Source organism: Phocoena sinus, chromosome 21 (genome assembly GCF_008692025.1).
Source record: "Phocoena sinus isolate mPhoSin1 chromosome 21, mPhoSin1.pri, whole genome shotgun sequence".
NCBI classification, from domain to species: Eukaryota; Metazoa; Chordata; class Mammalia; order Artiodactyla; family Phocoenidae; genus Phocoena; species Phocoena sinus.
The window spans coordinates 32,078,245-32,096,234 of NC_045783.1; the positions used below are offsets into that span (position 1 = coordinate 32,078,245).

General features: G+C 40.3%; 1 protein-coding gene across 1 annotated transcript in view; it reads right to left on the bottom strand.

The window, feature by feature from the left end:
• Nucleotides 1-17,990, bottom strand: part of ZMAT4 (zinc finger matrin-type 4) — a 340,674-nt gene that overhangs the window by 114,492 nt on the left and 208,192 nt on the right. The gene's annotated exons all lie outside the window — the stretch shown is intronic.

A 17,990-nucleotide genomic window follows, 5' to 3' on the forward strand; every position in this document is an offset into this window, starting at 1 on the left:
CCAAAAGACAAACACTATAGAGCAGGTGTTGCTATCTAAATGACAAAGACATACTATCACTATTTTGAGATTGCACAGCCTCAGCTATTAACATATTTCATTGTGAGCTTACAGTTATTTTGGGTCCAGGAAAAAAAAGAGAATCTAACTTGGAAGAGTTTACTAACAGAAGACAAAAATAACTTTTATGCATTACAACATACAAGTTGCTTTCATCTTTTCAATAACTATGAGTTGGATTATTATCCTGTTTCTCAGATGATGGACTTCAGAGACACCAAAGTTTTACTGAAGGTAAGGTAACTAGTTATGGTAAAGGCAGGACTCCAAGCAAATCCTTAATTTCCAAAACCAATATTCCTTTCAATACCCCTAAGAACTCTTTTCATACTTCTTAATAAGCCAAGGAATTTTTTTCTAGACCTCAGTTATCTTTGTATTTTATATGGGACATAATTTAATTTTAGAAAAAATTCTGCTCCAAATCTTTTGGAGAAGAAAACAAATTTAAACTCTCATATGGCCCATTAGTCATCATGCAATATAGCAATGCCTTCTGTTTTTTCTTTGCCCCTGTGATGTGGAGTGCAGCTGGCAAGACTATGAAAATTAGGGTTATTCCAAGGAAAAGCTGAGATCTGGAACCTCAATAACAAATTAATGAACCATCTGATCAACTCACTAAGCTTTCAAATCACTTTTATGTGGATTTTATTTTTAGATTGAATAACTGATACACCCACAGCCAACACAATACTCCATGGTGAAAAGCTGAAAGCCTTCCCACTAAAGTCTGGAGCAAGACAAGGATGCCCACTCTCACTGCTTCTATTTAACATGGTATTGGAAGTCCTAGACACAGCAATTAGACAAGAAAAAGAAATAGAAGGTATCCAAATTGTAAGGGAAGAGGTAAAACTGTCACTATTTGCAGATGACATGATACTCTATATAGAGAACCCTAAAGTTTCCACCCCAAAACTATTAGAACTAATAAATGAATTCAGCAAGGTTGCAAGATACAAAATTAATATACAGAAATCTGTTGCATTTCTGTACACCAACAATGAAATATCAAAAAGAAAAGTAAAAAAAAAAATAAAATCACATCACATCAAAAATATACTTGGGAATAAACTTAACCAAGGAAGTGAAAGACCAATATGCTGAAAACTATAAGACATTAATGAAGGAAGTCGAAGATGATTTAAAGAAATGGAAAGATATCCCATGCTTTTGGCTTAGAAGAATCAATATTATTAAAATGGCCATATTGTTGAAAACAATCTACATATTTAATGCAATCTCTATCAAAATACCCAGGACATTTTTCACTGAACTTGAGCAAATAATCGTAAAATTTATATGGAAGCACAAAAGACCCCAATTTGCCAAAGCAATTCTGAGAAAAAAGAACAAAGCTGGAGGTATAACCCTCCCAGACTTCAGACTACACTACAAAGCTACAGTAATCAAAACTGCATGGTATTAGCACAAAAACAGACAAGAAGATCAGTGGAACAGAACAGAGAGACCAGAAGTAAACCCACACATTTATACGGTCAAGTAATCTATGACGGAGAAGGCAAGAATATACAATGGAGAAAACAGTCTCTTCAGCACGTAGTGTTGGGAAAGCTGAACAGCTACATGTAAAACAATGAAAATTAGAATATTCACTCACACCATATGTAAAAATGCACTCAAAATGGTTTAAAAACCTAAATGTAAGACATGAAACCAAACAACTCCTAGAAGAGAACACAGGTGAAACACTCTTTGACATAAGTTGTAGCAATATTTTCTTGGATCAGTCTCCCAAAGCAGAAGAAATAAAAGCAAAAATAAACAAAGGGTACCTAATTAAAAGTTTTGCACTGCAAAGGAAACCATCAACAAGATGAAAAGACAACCTATGGGATGGGAGAAAATATTTGCAAATGATGCAACCAATAAGGAGTGATTATCTGAAATATACAAACAGCTGATACAACTCAATATCAAAAAAAAAAAGCCCAATCAAAAAAAGGGGAGAAGACTTAAATAGATATTTTTCCAGAGAAGACATACAGATGGCCAACAGGCACATGGAAAGATGCTCAACGTCACTGATTATCAGAGAAATGCAAATCAAAACCAGAATGAGGTATCACCTCACACCTGTCAGAATGGCCATCATCAACAAATGTTGGAGAAAAGGGAAGCTCGTACACTGTTGGTGGAATGTAAATTTGTGTAGCCACTATGGAAAACATATGGAGTTCCTTAAAAAACTAAAAATAGATCTACTATATATCCAGCAGTTCCAGTCTGGTGTATATCCAGAAAAAACAAAAATCACTACATCAAATAGATACACGCACCCCTGCATTGTTCACAGCAGCATTATTTACAATAGTCAAGACATGAACACAACTCAATATATATATATACACACACACACACACACACACATAAATACACACCCGTGTATATTATATATATATATATATATATATATATATATATATAATGGAATATTACTCAGCCACAGAAAGAATGAAATATTGTCATTGGCAGCAACATGGAGACACCTATCATACTTAGTGAAGAGTATATTATACTTAGTGAAGTAAGTCAGACAGAGAACGACAAATACTATATATCACTTATATGTGGAATCTAAAAATAATACAGATGAACGTTTATACAAAACAGAAACTGACTCACAGACAGAGAAAACAAATCTGTCATTACCAAAAAGGGGTGGAAGGACAAATTAAGTGTATGGGATCAACAGATACAAATCACTACACATAAAATAGATAAGCAACAGTAATACATAAGTTACTGTACAGCACAGGGAATTATACCGAATATGTTGTAATAACCTAAAATGGAATATAATCTTCAAAAATATTGAATCATTATGCTGTACAGCCAAAACTGACACAATATTGTAAATCAACCGTACCTCAATAAAAAATAAATAACCGATATACAAATAAATACTTGCTAAATGACATTTTAATTCAGGAAATGAATTGTCACAATATCTAGAAAGCCTTTTCCTACCTACCCAGAGATTTCATCAGATAGGGAAGTTTTTAGCTACTATGGATGAAACCAAATGGTATTATTTCTATAGGGACTTAGAGAAACAAGAAGTCTCTTAAAAACCTCATTGCCAAATTCAATAATACATCGCCATGTGATGGTAAAACTCAAACTGGGGCTGTACCATCCTGGCAGCCACCAAGAATCATTCTGCTATGACTTAGAAATGCTAATAAAAGCTACAAATATGCACTTGACCTGTAACGTGAAAGGACTTCTATTTACTTTTCTGAAGGAAATTGAATCTTTCTTCCAAAGTTTCCTGCACCCTTACCAACTTCTGAGGATTTATAGCCATCTATTGTTTTTGATAGAAATGGAAAACACGTCAAACATTTGCAGTCTGAATAAATGTTGACTCTTGAAGCATAATTCACTTTTCTCTAAACTGGGCCCTAAAAAACATTTCAGAGTTGATTTCATCAATTGATACCTTATACATCATAGTCTGGCAGGAGCAATACACTATAGAATATTCATCGGATAAGAGTCTTATCTTGCACATAAGACAGTAGTTTGATGCTGCGTTTGCATATGGTAGCTTTTCCTCTTTACTAATCCTACTCTCCTGGTGCAGCACCAAAGTTTAATTTTTCTGTTTCCAACTGTCTTCACCAACTAAAACCCAGTTTCTATTTCCTGTAAAGGCAAACAAAGGTAGTAGTATAAAGGGAATGGAAATAGCTTTGAATCAAAATTGAAAATCAAGGTTGGGTTAGACTCTACCACCCCTGAACTGTGTGACTTTCGGCAAATCTCTGATGCCGCTGGTTTCCACAAGGTTATCTTTATACATTTCAGAGAGTACAAATTACGCATCTCATTCTGGAAACTTTACTTTCAAACAGGAAACCATTACTCTGATTCACTGAATATAGCATCCAAATCCTCACTTCAGCTTTTGACAGGGTACAAACGATCCCAGTGTGCCTGGGACCAAGAGGGTTCCCAGGACATGAGATTTTCAGTGTTAAAACAGGGAAAGTTGTGGGCAAACTGGGATGAGTTGGTCACCCTAACCTCTGGGATCAGACCTGATTTAACATCCCACTGGAGAAAAGAATTAGGAAAGAGTTTGGAAATAACTGTTCAGGAGACCAGAGCAGGTTCTCTTTCAACCAAGCAGACAGGATCCACTGATAGATCTCAAAGGTTTACTTGTTAGGTCACTAAGTGGGTGTCCTTTGCCAGAGAAGGGGGTACCACAACCTCCAGGAAATGGTGTTCTCACTTGCCTGTCTGCCTTCCAGTCAACAGTCACAGGGCGCCCTTCAACTCTCATACTTCCACAAGTGAGACTTTCAATAACACCTTCTATCTCCTACACTTTCTCTCTCTCTCTCCCTCTCTCTCTTTTCTTCTTTGTTCCTCCTTTTCTCTCCCCCTCTTTCATACATTCTTACAAAGGATCTGGGGGCTTTCAAAATAATCCCGAAAATGGACTCAGTTTAAAATGAGTGGTTTTCTACTAATTCAAAAAGATACATGTATCCCAATGTTCATAGCAGCATTATTTACAGTTGGCAAGATATGGAAGCAACTTAAGTGTCCATCAACAGATGAACAGATAAAGAAGATGTGGTATACATACATATATACATGTATATATGTGTGTGTGCATATATATATATATATATGCACACACACAGTGGAATACTATTCAGCCATCAAAAAAGAACAGAATTTTGTCATTTGCAGCAACATGGATAGACTTGGAGGGCATTATACTAAGTGAAATAAGTCAGACAGAGAAAGACAAATACCGTATGATATCACTTATATGTGGAATCTAAAAAATAAAACAAACTAGTGAATATAACAAAAAAGAAGCAGACTCACAGATATAGAGAGCAAACTAGTGGTTCCCAGTGGGGAGGGGGGAGGTGCAATATGGGGGGGAGGGTGTGGGAGTTACAAACTATTGGATGTAAGAAAGGCTCAAGCATGTATTATACAACACGGGGAAAATAGCCAATATTTTATAATAACTAAATGGAAACTAACCTCTAAAAATAATAAAAGTCCATAATACATTAAAAAACAAAAAGCATGTGTTTTTCTCACCTAAGGGTTCTTATCTACATTACTAATTCTTCCAAGTTTTGTGATATCATGCAGTTTATTCTATTTCATCTGTTCCATGTATTTTTTAAAATTTGAGTTGCCCTCAAATTCAGTTTGACCAATGGGGCAGCTTGAAGCTCAGGGAGATAAATCAACCAGCGTAGGGCCCCTAATTAATAAACAACAAAGGAAATAGCGAAGACCAGACCTTCTGACTTGAGGCCCAGCACCATATTTCAATGTCAGCCAGTTCCCAGTGATGCCAAGGGAGCAACAGGCCAAATAAACAAGCAAATTAACCACAGAGTCAGGACACACTTCCTAGGTTTCAGCATCTGTTCTCAGTAGGGATTCTTTGGAAATATGCATGTTCTCTAAAATCATTTTTCTGATTTCCAGTCCCTTTGATCAACTGCCTTTCTTTTTTTTCTTCCTATCCTAAATCAAATTAAAGACAGGAGGGGGCTTCCCTGGTGGTGCAGTGGTTGAGAGCCCGCCTGCCGATGCAGGGGACACGGGTTCGTGCCCTGGTCCGGGAAGATCCCACATGCCGCGGAGCGGCTGGGCCCGTGAGCCATGGCCGCGGAGCCTGTGCGTCCGGAGCCTGTGCTCCGCAACGGGAGAGGACACAATGGTGAGAGGCCCGTGTACCGCAACATAAAGAAAGAAAGAAAGAAAGACAGGAGGAATTTTTCGGCAAGTATCACTGTTTTTTTGCAAATGCAGTTGACACTTCAATGTGACTGGACCATTTAGTGCCCGACTGAGGAGGGGCTGTCACTACACACTGACAGCTCAGCCTCCAAACAGTCCAGCCTCTTCTGCAGGTAGATGCCTCAACTCCACGCAAACTGTGCAAAGTTAGAGCTCAAAACGTAGACTTCCTCTGTACTTCTCACAGAGGAGAGTGCCTCTTGTGTAGATGATAAACGCTCAATGAACATGTGATGAATAAATGAAGAAAAGAACTAGTAAATTTCAGTTAATATCAACTCAGGAGATTTTCATGTTTTAATAAATGGCTTGTGATAGCTAAATTTAAAATCTTTGATGGTTTCATTAAACTTACTTGATAGGATTAAAAACAAGTTAGATGTCCATAAGTGGGGATGAATTAAATAAACTGTGGATCGCTATAGTCTTAGATTTAGTGACCTGGAGAAACATTCAGGATATAATATAAATTAAAAGATGGAGGTTACATGTGGGATGTAAACCAAATTACTTATTAAATTATACACATAGACATATAAAACTATACATAAAGGCTAGAAGGCTATAAATAAAAATCTTAGCACTGGTTATTTTTAAGTTGTGGATGATGAGTGGTGTGGTTTATACTCATACAACCCTCGATGCAGGGGAAAAACATTTCTATTTTTCATCTTACATACAGGTCACATTTCATGCGAACTTCTTTTAGTGCAAAGTCTAGAAAACACTGCTTAAGGGACTTTTGGTGCCACAACAAGGTCTCAGATTAAATCTCACAAGATTTTCTTTGCACTGATTTATTTATTAATTTATTTTTGATGGGGGTGGGATAGGTTGTGAGAAAGCTAACTCAGTCAGAATATCACATAAAAGCTCCAGCTTCTCCTATTTCTCCAAAAGATATGGGGCAACTCCTTTCCCACCACAGCCAACCCTGAAGTGGCTCTAATGATTTAGATAAAAGGAAGTATCTCTCTTCCTTCTCATCTGGTATGTTTGGAAGTGAATACTGCTACCTGAAGCTGCAAGATAGAAAAATCCAGGTGCTATTTCTTCGATGCCAGGAAGGAAATTAAAGAACACTATCAAATACCCCAAGTTCCAAAGTATGTACCATTAAACACTTCCTGAGAATAAACAAAGATGAGGGTGACTTACCAGAACCATCGTTCCAATTCAATTTTGTATCAACAGTCTAAGTATAAACAGCCTATTAGTGAGAATTGCTTCCTCACCCACACTGCATTCATAGACCATCAGTCTTCATTAATATCCTATTCATAGGTTATTGATTTTCATTAATGTAGAATAATTCCCTCTGGTTCAGTCACTGATTAGGTTCTAAATATCTTAAGGATGCCTGTTTTCTGCAGAATCTTAATCTTTGAGAATAAGCCATTAAATAGAACTTCAGAGGAAATAAAAGCCCTTTTATAACTTTCTCATGTTGTTTGACAAAGGAACCCTAAGGCTGTGGTACTCCACATCCTTTTACGCATTGGAAACAGGAGGACAGAATGTAAGTTTCAGGAGGACAGAATCTTTATCAATTTTGTCCGCTGAGGTATCCCAGGTGCCCAGAACCAGTGCGTGTTAAATCAAGGCTTGTGGAATAAGGGGACTAGTTTTTTCCCCCATCAAGCTATCTATGTAAGAGAAGGAATCATGGTTTTACCTTAGGACATTCTGCTAAGATGATGTGATAGCATCCTCTCTGTCCAGACTGATCTTAAAAAGCCCTGTTGCCTTGTGGGTACAATACACTCGTGGCATTTGGTTTTCAAACACTATTCAGTTAAGGTGTTTTATTCCCTCTGAGTTCAGTCTCAAAATCTACGGTTATCGCCTCTGTTCTCAAACTCTGTGCAGAGGTTCCCTGGATGGTGCAGTGAACACACAGGAGAGCCGATACGATCTTTTAAAATCCTGAGAAAGCATCGTGAATCCATCAGACCCCGTGGGAACCACTACCTCCAGGTAATTCACAGTTTCAGCACGAGATGCTACAGTCCTTTCAGTGAGCTCATATTCCCTTGAAGCTGGACTTCCAGAGACTGCTGTGCACCTCCAATCCATCCAACCAATCAACGGGGAACAGGAAATGAGGTTGACAAAGTCCAGTCTAACTCAAAGATTTGAGAAGTTACCCAGTGCCCAACAGGCAAACGCATCCATTAGTCAGTGTGGTTATTTAAGGATAAAGTACACAATTAAGACTTCTTTCAATGCACGTGCATTATTTTTGCACACGGCTGTAAGTCATTAGGACATAAATACTCATTGAGTTGTTTGGACACAAAGAGTTATGACATCCTACTGTATACTTTGCTCATTGCTTGAGCAAGTATTAATGACCTGCTAACTGGGCACTGCTCGAAGTGCCTCTCCTCACAAATCTCAGCTGAGAGGCAGAAAGTCAGCTTCTGGGGGAGAGACTCGACTCACTGCCACCCCCATGCCTGCCCCCAGCAGGTGCCATCCTTAGAGTGGCGAGCAGGAGAGCATCACACAGACCACAGCCAGTACTGTTAGAGGGCGAGGGAGGGCCGATGAGCTGACCCCTGGGAACGGATACTAACTCCTGCTCTTTTCATTCTGCCATCGTTCTCCGGCGTCACCTGATCCATACGCCATGCTCAGGGATGGGAATGATTTACTTATCCAGTGGCATCAGCTATTCAACCAGGGAGCCAGCTTCCTGGATCGTTTCTTATAGCCTATGAATATTTACAGAGGATTCAAAGATGAGAAAAGTGATCAGTGCCAGAAACACAGCGGAGATAAAGTACAAGCTAAGTCTGGAGGAAGACAGAGAAAGAGGGTGGCCTTTTGGCCTGGGCTGGAGGGAAGCTGAAACTTTAGAAGTAATTTTAGGGAAGTTAGCACTGATACTGTCCCCTGAGTAGAACACATGCATCTACCTTTTCTTCTTTATCCTTAGGCAGCATCCCTCGCGGCCCCAAAGCCATCTCCTGGCTTCTCCATCCAGCCTCAGCTTTGAGTTACCTTAAGCCCACATCCCTAAAGGTAACATTGACCTCGATAACCCAGAGTTTGCAAGTTATGAAAATTGCCTCTACTTTGTATTTAAAACTATGAATATTAGCTCTGCGTATATCTTGCATGTATCTATTTGGTTAATCCAAATAATCTAGAAATAAAGTACTTTGTATTAACTCCCACTTAGAAACTGCTAAGTCTTAAGATTTGGCACTCTTGGTAGTCAGCTCTATAAACCTCAAAGCAACCCAAGAACTTCCAGAGGTCAGACTCTGAAACAGATGCGGTTACCCGGCCCCATCATGCGAGCTGCCCCTAATACCTGGATCAAGAGAATCCAGAATATTAAAAGCTAAAGCAAGAAGGTTCTCCAGCCCCAAAGAGTTTAAGGACCACGGCCTTACACCACTGCTTCTGATCTTGAGCAGTGAGGTTGCTGGGTAGAGGACGATCGTACATAAGGAAGAGGTTTTAGGCTAGATAAGACTTCGAAGATAAATGCTAGAAAATCATCAGGCAATCCAGTTCCTGTGGAAACAGAAGGCTACTCAGAGCCCGAATCGTTTAGATGTAGCATCCATAATCATTCCTTTAACTATGGTTTTGACCATAAATTGCCAGGCAGACACAGCCAAAAGGGAGTGCGTAAGAGAGAATAGAAGAGCTCTCAGCTGAAGAACTTTTAGGACAAGAGTGCCATTGACAGCCAAGGAGTGTGAAGCCTCTTAAAACGTGTTACTCTGAGTGTGCTCCAAGGACCAAGGACATCAAAGTCGCCTGGCAGTTTGCTGGAGATGCAAATCTCAGGTCCAGTCCTGGACCACCGGATGAGAACCTACATTTATGAGAGCTTCAGATGACTCACAGGCAAATTAAATTTGGAAAGCACTGAATTAGGATTCAGTGGTTCCCATCCCTGGCTAAGGGTTAGAATCACCTGGGAGGAGTTGAATACTTATGGACTCTAGGCCATAACCCAGACCAATTAAATCAGGATCCCCTGGCTCAGGGCTCAGCATCCGCATCATCAGTAGCACTTTTGCAAGGTGCTTGTAGCGTGCGGCCGGGGCTGGGAACCGTGGGACTGAAGGAGCACCATCTGGCTTGGACCCCACATTCACCTTGACCTTACCAAGCATCTGTGATTCCTTATCTCAACCATTCCACTATAACTGGCACCGTCTTCCCCATGAGACATACAGCACCACTCCGACCCTCCTGGAATGGAAACATCTTTAATTTCAAGTGGGATCTTGTACAATGACGTGTAGAATTTAGAACTTGGAGCCTAGGCAGAGTCTTGCCGGGTTAGCACGAGGTCTCCCAGAGCACGTTTCCAACCCCCTCCTGTCAGGAGGAAGGTGTAACAGGCTCTAGACACCTTTCTGGCTGTTTTCCTGCAGATGTTCGTTTTTAAATAAACACTTCCTTTTTCCCTCCTAATGTTCAGGTAGCTTGTTTTAAGTGTCTGGTTATCAAAGTAAACGGCACACGTTGTAGAATGATACATAAGAGCCAGAGAGATGGCTCGTGGAAGAACGGTGCATCAGTAATGGTTAAAGGATTTGGAATGGCTGAACCAGAAGAAAGGAGGCTGCAGACTTATAAATCTTGAGACTCATGACTATGGCATTTGGACCAACGGCCAGCTGTTTTCCAAAGCTGCTCAAAGAGGGAAAAAGATTGAATCTGGAGCAGTAGGCCTTTGGAAGACAGGTAGCTTAAGGGACTTCATGCCTGACGTGAATCAGGCTTCCTGGCCCTGGGATGGGGACCTGAGGGAGGTTTACAGAATGTGAGCATTATTAATACCCAGTGGTGGAGGGGAAGAGTGTTTAAATCACACCAGATACTGGGACTTAGAATGAAACGGAACCTTACTGGAAACAGATAGATAAGATGCTAAGTCCAGATTCTGTGAATTTCTAGGTATGACTAGTCTCTGGATGAAACATAACATTTTTTTCCAAAAAACAAAACTCTTGAATATTAAATCATCAGGGTTAAACAGATATACGGACATCTTTCTTTCTGAATTATTTTGATTAAAACTCCCCTCCCCTCGGTATTAAGAAAGATCAAGGACACCATTGCCAGAGTTAGTTTTCGCCTCCCTTGCCCACCAGCATTCTTGATCTATTAGTTCCACTATCTGAAAATGAAAATTCAAGTATTAATATTTCATCCGCTCTATTGACTGAAAAGCAAGATGAAGATGCCATGATTAGCACTTTGCACTAATCGAGATGTAATTACAGTGAGAATTCGTGAGGAGGCCTTTAACCCCAGACTCCTGCTGCCCGGGTAACTGATTCCAGCAGGTGGGACAGAGTGGCCATCATGCCTTCCAGTGACCAAGGGCTCCTGGCTTCCAAAGACCTTTGTGTCTTTCGGTTTTGAGGGCTGCACTTGGAGGTCCCAGGTGGCGTCTTTAGCCAGTTTCGCTAATTATAAGAGTGGCTGCAACTCCTGCCCTCTCACAGTCGACAACATCCTCTGGAAAACCTAGATGGATTTTCCATTAAAGCCATAAACTAGCGTGTGCCCATGAGACAAGTGAAGAGAGTCACTTAGCAGGAAATCCTACACAGGAGAAGCAGCTTCTCTGAAGGCTGATCATACAGTAAGAAAGCATGAAAGGTCATCCACCTGTTTTCGGACAGGGAAACTTGCTTGGTGTCTGGATCACATGACAATTTATAATGCAGGATAACCCCTGGAGAAACTGTCTATTTTCCTGTAGACTCACTTCATGAAGAGGGAAGGTGCTTTTCTTTCACATTCCAACATGAGAGCCTTGAAGTTGCGGTTTTCCTCACCTCCACGAGAGAAGGAACCCATGCATTTGTTCCGGGCTGGCTGAGAGGCAAAGGGATCTAAGTGTCAGAGGCGTGTGACTGATGTCAGGAAGGGGATTGCTTGGGACTAGGAAAAAAGAGGATTGTACGTATGGATAGAGACCTGTGTGTCCAAGGTGGCAGGACGTCCCGGGAATGTCTACAAGGGGACCACGGCCTTCTCTTTGAAAGCCTAGCTTGGCACGGAGGGGTTGAAACCACCGAGGAAAGTCACTGACCTGGAGGAATATGCCAGTCTGCACAGGCAGAGAGGAAAGTGAGACTCACTTCTGAGGAAGTCCTGGGTCTTCACCTTGAACCTGTGGAAGCCCAGCACCCAGCAGCCTCCTGAGTGATCAGAAAGTAGGCAGAGCCCACAGGCTGAGGGACCACTTTGGGGGTACCCACATGCTTCTAGGCCCCTGTGTGGCCCTGAAGACGGAGAGGGTACCCCAAAGAATGACCAAGACTGGCTTTCTCACCAAGCTTCAAGGCTAGAGGACAGAAGTCTTGTAAATTGATTTTTTAAATATAAAGACATTTAATATTTGTGGCACTCAAGTATTATCCAGTAATTCACACTTACTGCATCTGATGATGGAAAAAACCAAACTGAGTGTTGAGCAAGACTTTTAAGCCCGATGTTTAAAATATATAGATGTTTCAGAGGATGAGAAGGCAGTCTGGGACATTTACTACCAATTATTTTAGGTGGAATGCTCACTTTACAAGTGCCTTCTCGATTTCATAAACTAGACAGTTTTAGGGTCCTTGTCTTTAGTCAATAATTTAAGAATTGTTGCCAGAAAATCTCTCACTCACAGGTTTCTGAATCATAACGCATCCTGTGTGGATCCCAAGTCCTGACCATGCCTCTTATTGACAGTTTCAGAATAAGCACAGAAAATTGATTGTTTTATTGGTCTACTATATTCCCTCCTAAAAATGTGTCAAAGAACACTTTCTGGAATAAAGGTATAACCGCATCATAAAAGCTGCCGAAATCATCAACTGTCTTATACTGCTGTTGGATCACCCAGAGGAGAAAAGTGAGTTTGTGGTATTTTAAAAGATTTGTGAAAATCAGCTGGGAGGTAGCCTCATTGTTGAAATCTTTAATTCTACCCAATCACCAATGCATTGTTTTACTGGTCATCAAATATAAAATAAAAAGACAATAGCCTTGATCTAACCATTGTTCCAAGCCTCTTATGATCCACTGTACAAAAGCATGACCAAAAGAATCTGGCTTACCTCTCATGCTAATTCATTTAAAACCTGATTCTTATAGGGTTGTCAGCGGCCTGACTTGTGTGTTTTCTCCTGACAGTGTGACACCAGGGAAAGATCACTGCAAGAGAAGAGAAGCCTCTTTGCCATCAACCAGTTTCATCACTTTGGGCAAATAATGTCATCTCTCTAGACTACAGTGTCCTCATCGGGAAAATGAGGTGGTTGATATAATAATTGCTAAGAGCCTTCCAGTTCTGCAACTCTATGAATCTATTATTTGTTGCATTTATAAGCATCAGAAATGCCAAAGTCATCATCGGAACAGGTGCACTGATGTGAGGACAATGCCTTAGAACAAGCCAGCTTTCCTAATTTAAAAGAAAACACACCACTACGAAGATCTGCCTGTTTGACAAACTATTGTTTGCATCTATTAAAATCTAGACAGGCTATGGCAGGCACACCAAATAACCTGATTCGGATGATAGAACTGCCGTGGTGGAGAAAATCGTCAATGCAAATACGAGGCACTGATTGGATCTGAAATGCATATATTGTTCAAAACGTGAATTTATTTAAGTTTCAAACAGATCCAGAATACCCTTTTCTTTACTCATTCAACAGAGAACTCAAATAAGCAATTGGGTATCAGCCATAGAAATTTATGGAAAAGTTCTAAATCTCTGTCTCGTTTCCAATAGGAAATAAGGGGAAAAAAGGAGACAAGCAACAAGACTTCAGAAGAGGAATATACGATAAATACACCCACACATGGGACAAGCAGAGTGGACAAGATCATTGCTTGTCTATTTTTTTCCCCACACAGTGGTTCACTGTTCCCACAAATGAGAAATTCTTTTCTTTTTCTTTTTGAGCTTTACTTTTTTAAACTGAGAGACATTCTTGATTGAAGGTGTAGAAATAACTGTCTTTGCGGCTTTATTGCTTCCAGTCATCTTAGTGAGAGTCTTGGGGGTGCAAATGTCTGTAGATCATTTTACGAAGAATTATTTATCCTCACCTAGAGATCAAGGGAAAAAAGCCTTAGAAAATGCAATCAGAAATCCTGGGTTCAAGTTCTGATTGTATATTTCACTATGTGACACCAGGCAAGTCACCTTACCCTATAGAGCCTCAGTTTCTTCATCAACAAAATGGAGCTAATAATATTTTGTATTTATTACGAAGATTAAATGAAACAATGAAGGTGATATTTCTGAGATAGTATCTTTTTTTTTCGGGGGGTGGGAAATCCAGGGTGAGATAATATCTTAACAATTGTCAGTTACGACCATTGATTTTATCATTAGGTTAAAAAAAATATATATATATATATATATATATATATATATACATATACACAGGGCAGGATCTTTTAAAATACGATCTATTTTTGCTTCATTGTTGAGAGATGGAAAGACTTTTTGAAAGCTACAGTTTATAAATGTAATGAATATAAAGTAACTTTTGTCATGTAGACAGTTGATTCCTGTTATCCGTGGTAGTTATATCCTATAAACTCTCCAAGAATACTGAATTAGTAAATACCGACCGAGTATTCCTTGGGGAAATAGAGTCAGGTTCCTGCGAGCTTCTGGTCACATTCTGATCAACTGGTCAATATAGAATCTTGTTTTACGTGCGCTTCTGTTTAAAGACACCTTCTTTAATATATATTTTTGATTCACTAACATTTAACTCAAAGCCAACACATTACAACTCATGCCTGAATAAAGCTTATCTAAACACACACAGTTTCCCCGTAAGGCACATCACAGCCTTCTTGCACTTAGGAAAACTAGACAGCACTCCAGGGCCGTCCCGGGGAGCCATTTTATTTTATTTTATTTTATTTTATTTATTTTTTGCGGTACGCGGGCCTCTCACTGCTGTGGCCTCTCTCGTTGTGGAGCACAGGCTCCGGATCACGGGCGCCCAGCCGCTCCGCGGCATGTGGGATCTTCCCGGACCGGGGCACGAACCCGCGTCCCCTGCATAGGCAGGCGGACTCTCAACCACTGCGCCACCAGGGAAGCCCCGGGGGAGCCATTTTAAATGGCAAAATTTCCAAGAAAAGGCACAAAAGTGCAAAACACCTGGCAGGAAATAGACTGCAAAAAAGGCACTTGTTTGCGGTATGAGGGTTGAAATTTCGAAGGTAGAGTGTTCCCTTCAGCTGAGAACATACACGTGGGGCAACTCAAATTTTCACCACTTTGCACACATCTGTGAGTGCCCATGAAATGCCATGAGTGCTGATTTTGTGGTTAAAAATAAATTTTAGTGGGTAGGTGAGTTCACAGATACAAAATCCCACAAATAATGAGGATTGTGTGTTTGTGTATACTTATGTAAGTATTTATACACAATCATATATTCATTCAATACTTAAGCATGTGGCAGGCACTATAGTAAGTATTTTAGATATATCTTCTTCCTCCTTTATTATAATAATTATATAATCTCAGTATCACCATAATCTTACCAGTATGAAATTGAGGGCTGAGAACTTAAAATCACTTGTAAAATTCACACAGATAGAACCAGAATTTAAAGCTGAGTCTGATTTCCAAGCCTATGTTTGCCCTCTGCTTTATTCTGTGTTTCACCAATTTTGTTTTTTTTTAAATCAAGCAAGTGGCCAGGCATGCCACTTGTCAAATTGGCAAACCACTGCCTTTGAACATCATACTGAACTCAAATTTAAATGGCCAAGGTAACAATTTGAAAACCAAGCTATAGATATTTAAATGCCTATCCTTATTCTAATCCATGCTTCCAATTTTCAGTCATCTATTTTCAGTTATTAAATGCCTACTATGTGCCAGTAAGTGTTGTATGTGCAGTCATCAACACAGAGGTAATGCCAGGATGCCTCTGGGGCACGTCAGAACTGTTCTCCATCCATCTTCTAGGGTTAAGATATACACACACTACAGCAACTTCAAACTCTTACGGGCCAAAAAATGAAAGAAAGCTTATTGCTAAATGTGATGCCGTTACCTGTCAAGCCAGTGATGTCTGAGAACTATATAAAAGAAAGTGCTCAGTATGCATTCTGGCTAAGAATGATGGATGTATTCATCAAAGCTTACATGTGAAACAGTAACTTTTAGGGACAATGTATCAAGCAGGATGGATTAGGCTCTCCTGCAGTAACAAATAGCCCCCAAGTATCACAATAAAGGCCTCTTTTTTGCTCTTGCAAAGTCTACTGTAGGTTGAATGGCCCTCCTCCACCCTGTAGGCCAGTCTTAAGACATCTACTCCCAACCAACTGAAAGTCTGGGGAAGGTAGGAAGCAAAGGGTATTTGGATGAGCAATGTCTCTGCCACAAACACAAATAAATGTTCCCGTTGATCCTAAATATAATACCTAACCATATACACTATGGGTAATCTTAAATCTCACTTTGATTAATGGTAGACAATGGGAAATACCTGTAGTTTAAAGTTTTTATTCTAAGCTTCAAATTTCTTCTAAATCGTTCACATTTTCCTCAAGAAAACTTTTTAAAGGACAGTTAAAGGATGTTTCCTTTTAGGATTTTCTTTAAGGTTTTGAGTCAGAACTCAGTCTCATTCTTATTTCCATTATCTTGTTTGTATGGGTTGGTCATAAAAAGAAAGGGGAAAAATCACTAGCTAGCAATCATAATCTCCGGGCCAGTGGCTTCAGTTAAATGAAGGTGGTTGTATCCTGTGTTGAATGGTGTCTCCCCTCAAATTCATGTCCGCTCAGAATTTCAGAATGGGAACTCATTTGGAAATAGGGTTTTTTGCAGATATAATTATTTAGACTAAGATGGACCAGACTGGATTAGGGTGAGCCATAGATCCAATAATTGGTATCTTTATGAGAAGAGGAAAGGACACACACATGCACAGGGAGGAAGGTCATGTGACAGTGGAAGCAGAGATTGGGATGAAGGATCCAGAAAGCCAAGGACTGCCAGGAGCCTCCAGAAGGTAGGCAAGGATTTTTCCCCAGAGCCTCAGTGTGAGCGAGGCCCTGCCCACACCTTGATCTCAGACTTCTAGCCTCCAGAGCTCTGAGCATAAATTTCTATCGTTTTAAGCCTCCCAGTTTATGAGACGTTGTTATAGCACCCCTGGGAAACTATACAGATCAGACCTCAGATTTCAAATAAGAATTCAAAATCAGGAGGTATAAGTATATGAAGGTTTTGATAAAATCTGGTTATAATTTCATCTCTTTCGTTCTCTAAATGTCTTTGAATTTCAGGCCTAGTGGAGATATTTGCTATCACTCACATCTTGCAGCTTCTCTGGAGAATTCCTTGATCTCAACAAGAGGGAGCCACTGGCCTCCCCTCTTTCTTTATTCTCAAGGTACCTCCCCAAGGCTCGTCTCTCTAACTTCCCCCCATCTGTCCTGATCTCTCTGCTAACTCCCATCCGGTGTCTCCCCAGCTTCTCAAAGGTGTGTGGTCCTGGGGAATGTTTCATTTTATACACACACACCTATAATACCACCACTCTCTCTCCTCGCCGCCTCTCTCCCTGAGATCATTCATTGTCTAGATCAGAGGTGGGCAAACCTTCCACATAAAGGACCTCGGAGCAAATATTTTAGGCTTTGTGGATTCTGTGGATTCAACTCTGCCATCGTGGCACAAAAGCGGCCTAGACAGAGCGCAGGTATTCACGGTCGTGTTCCAATGAAACTTTATTTATGGAACACTGAAATATGAATTTTCTATGTGTCACAAAATATACTTCTTTTGATCTTTTTTAAACCACTTAAAAACATAAACACCATTTGGAGCTTGCAGACCACACAGAACGGGCAGTAAGAGGTCAGATGTGGTTCTCGGGCCAAAGTTTGCTAAACCTGATCTAGCTCAGCGGTTCTCAACTGGGGTCAACTTTGCCCCCCAGGAAACATCCGGCAATGTCTAGAGACGTTTCCTATCGTCACATGTCTAGTGGGGCTCTTTTGTCATCTAGTGGGTGGAGACCAGGGATGCTGCTAAACATCGTACAACGCACAGGACGGCACCCCTCCCCTAACCAAGAATTAGC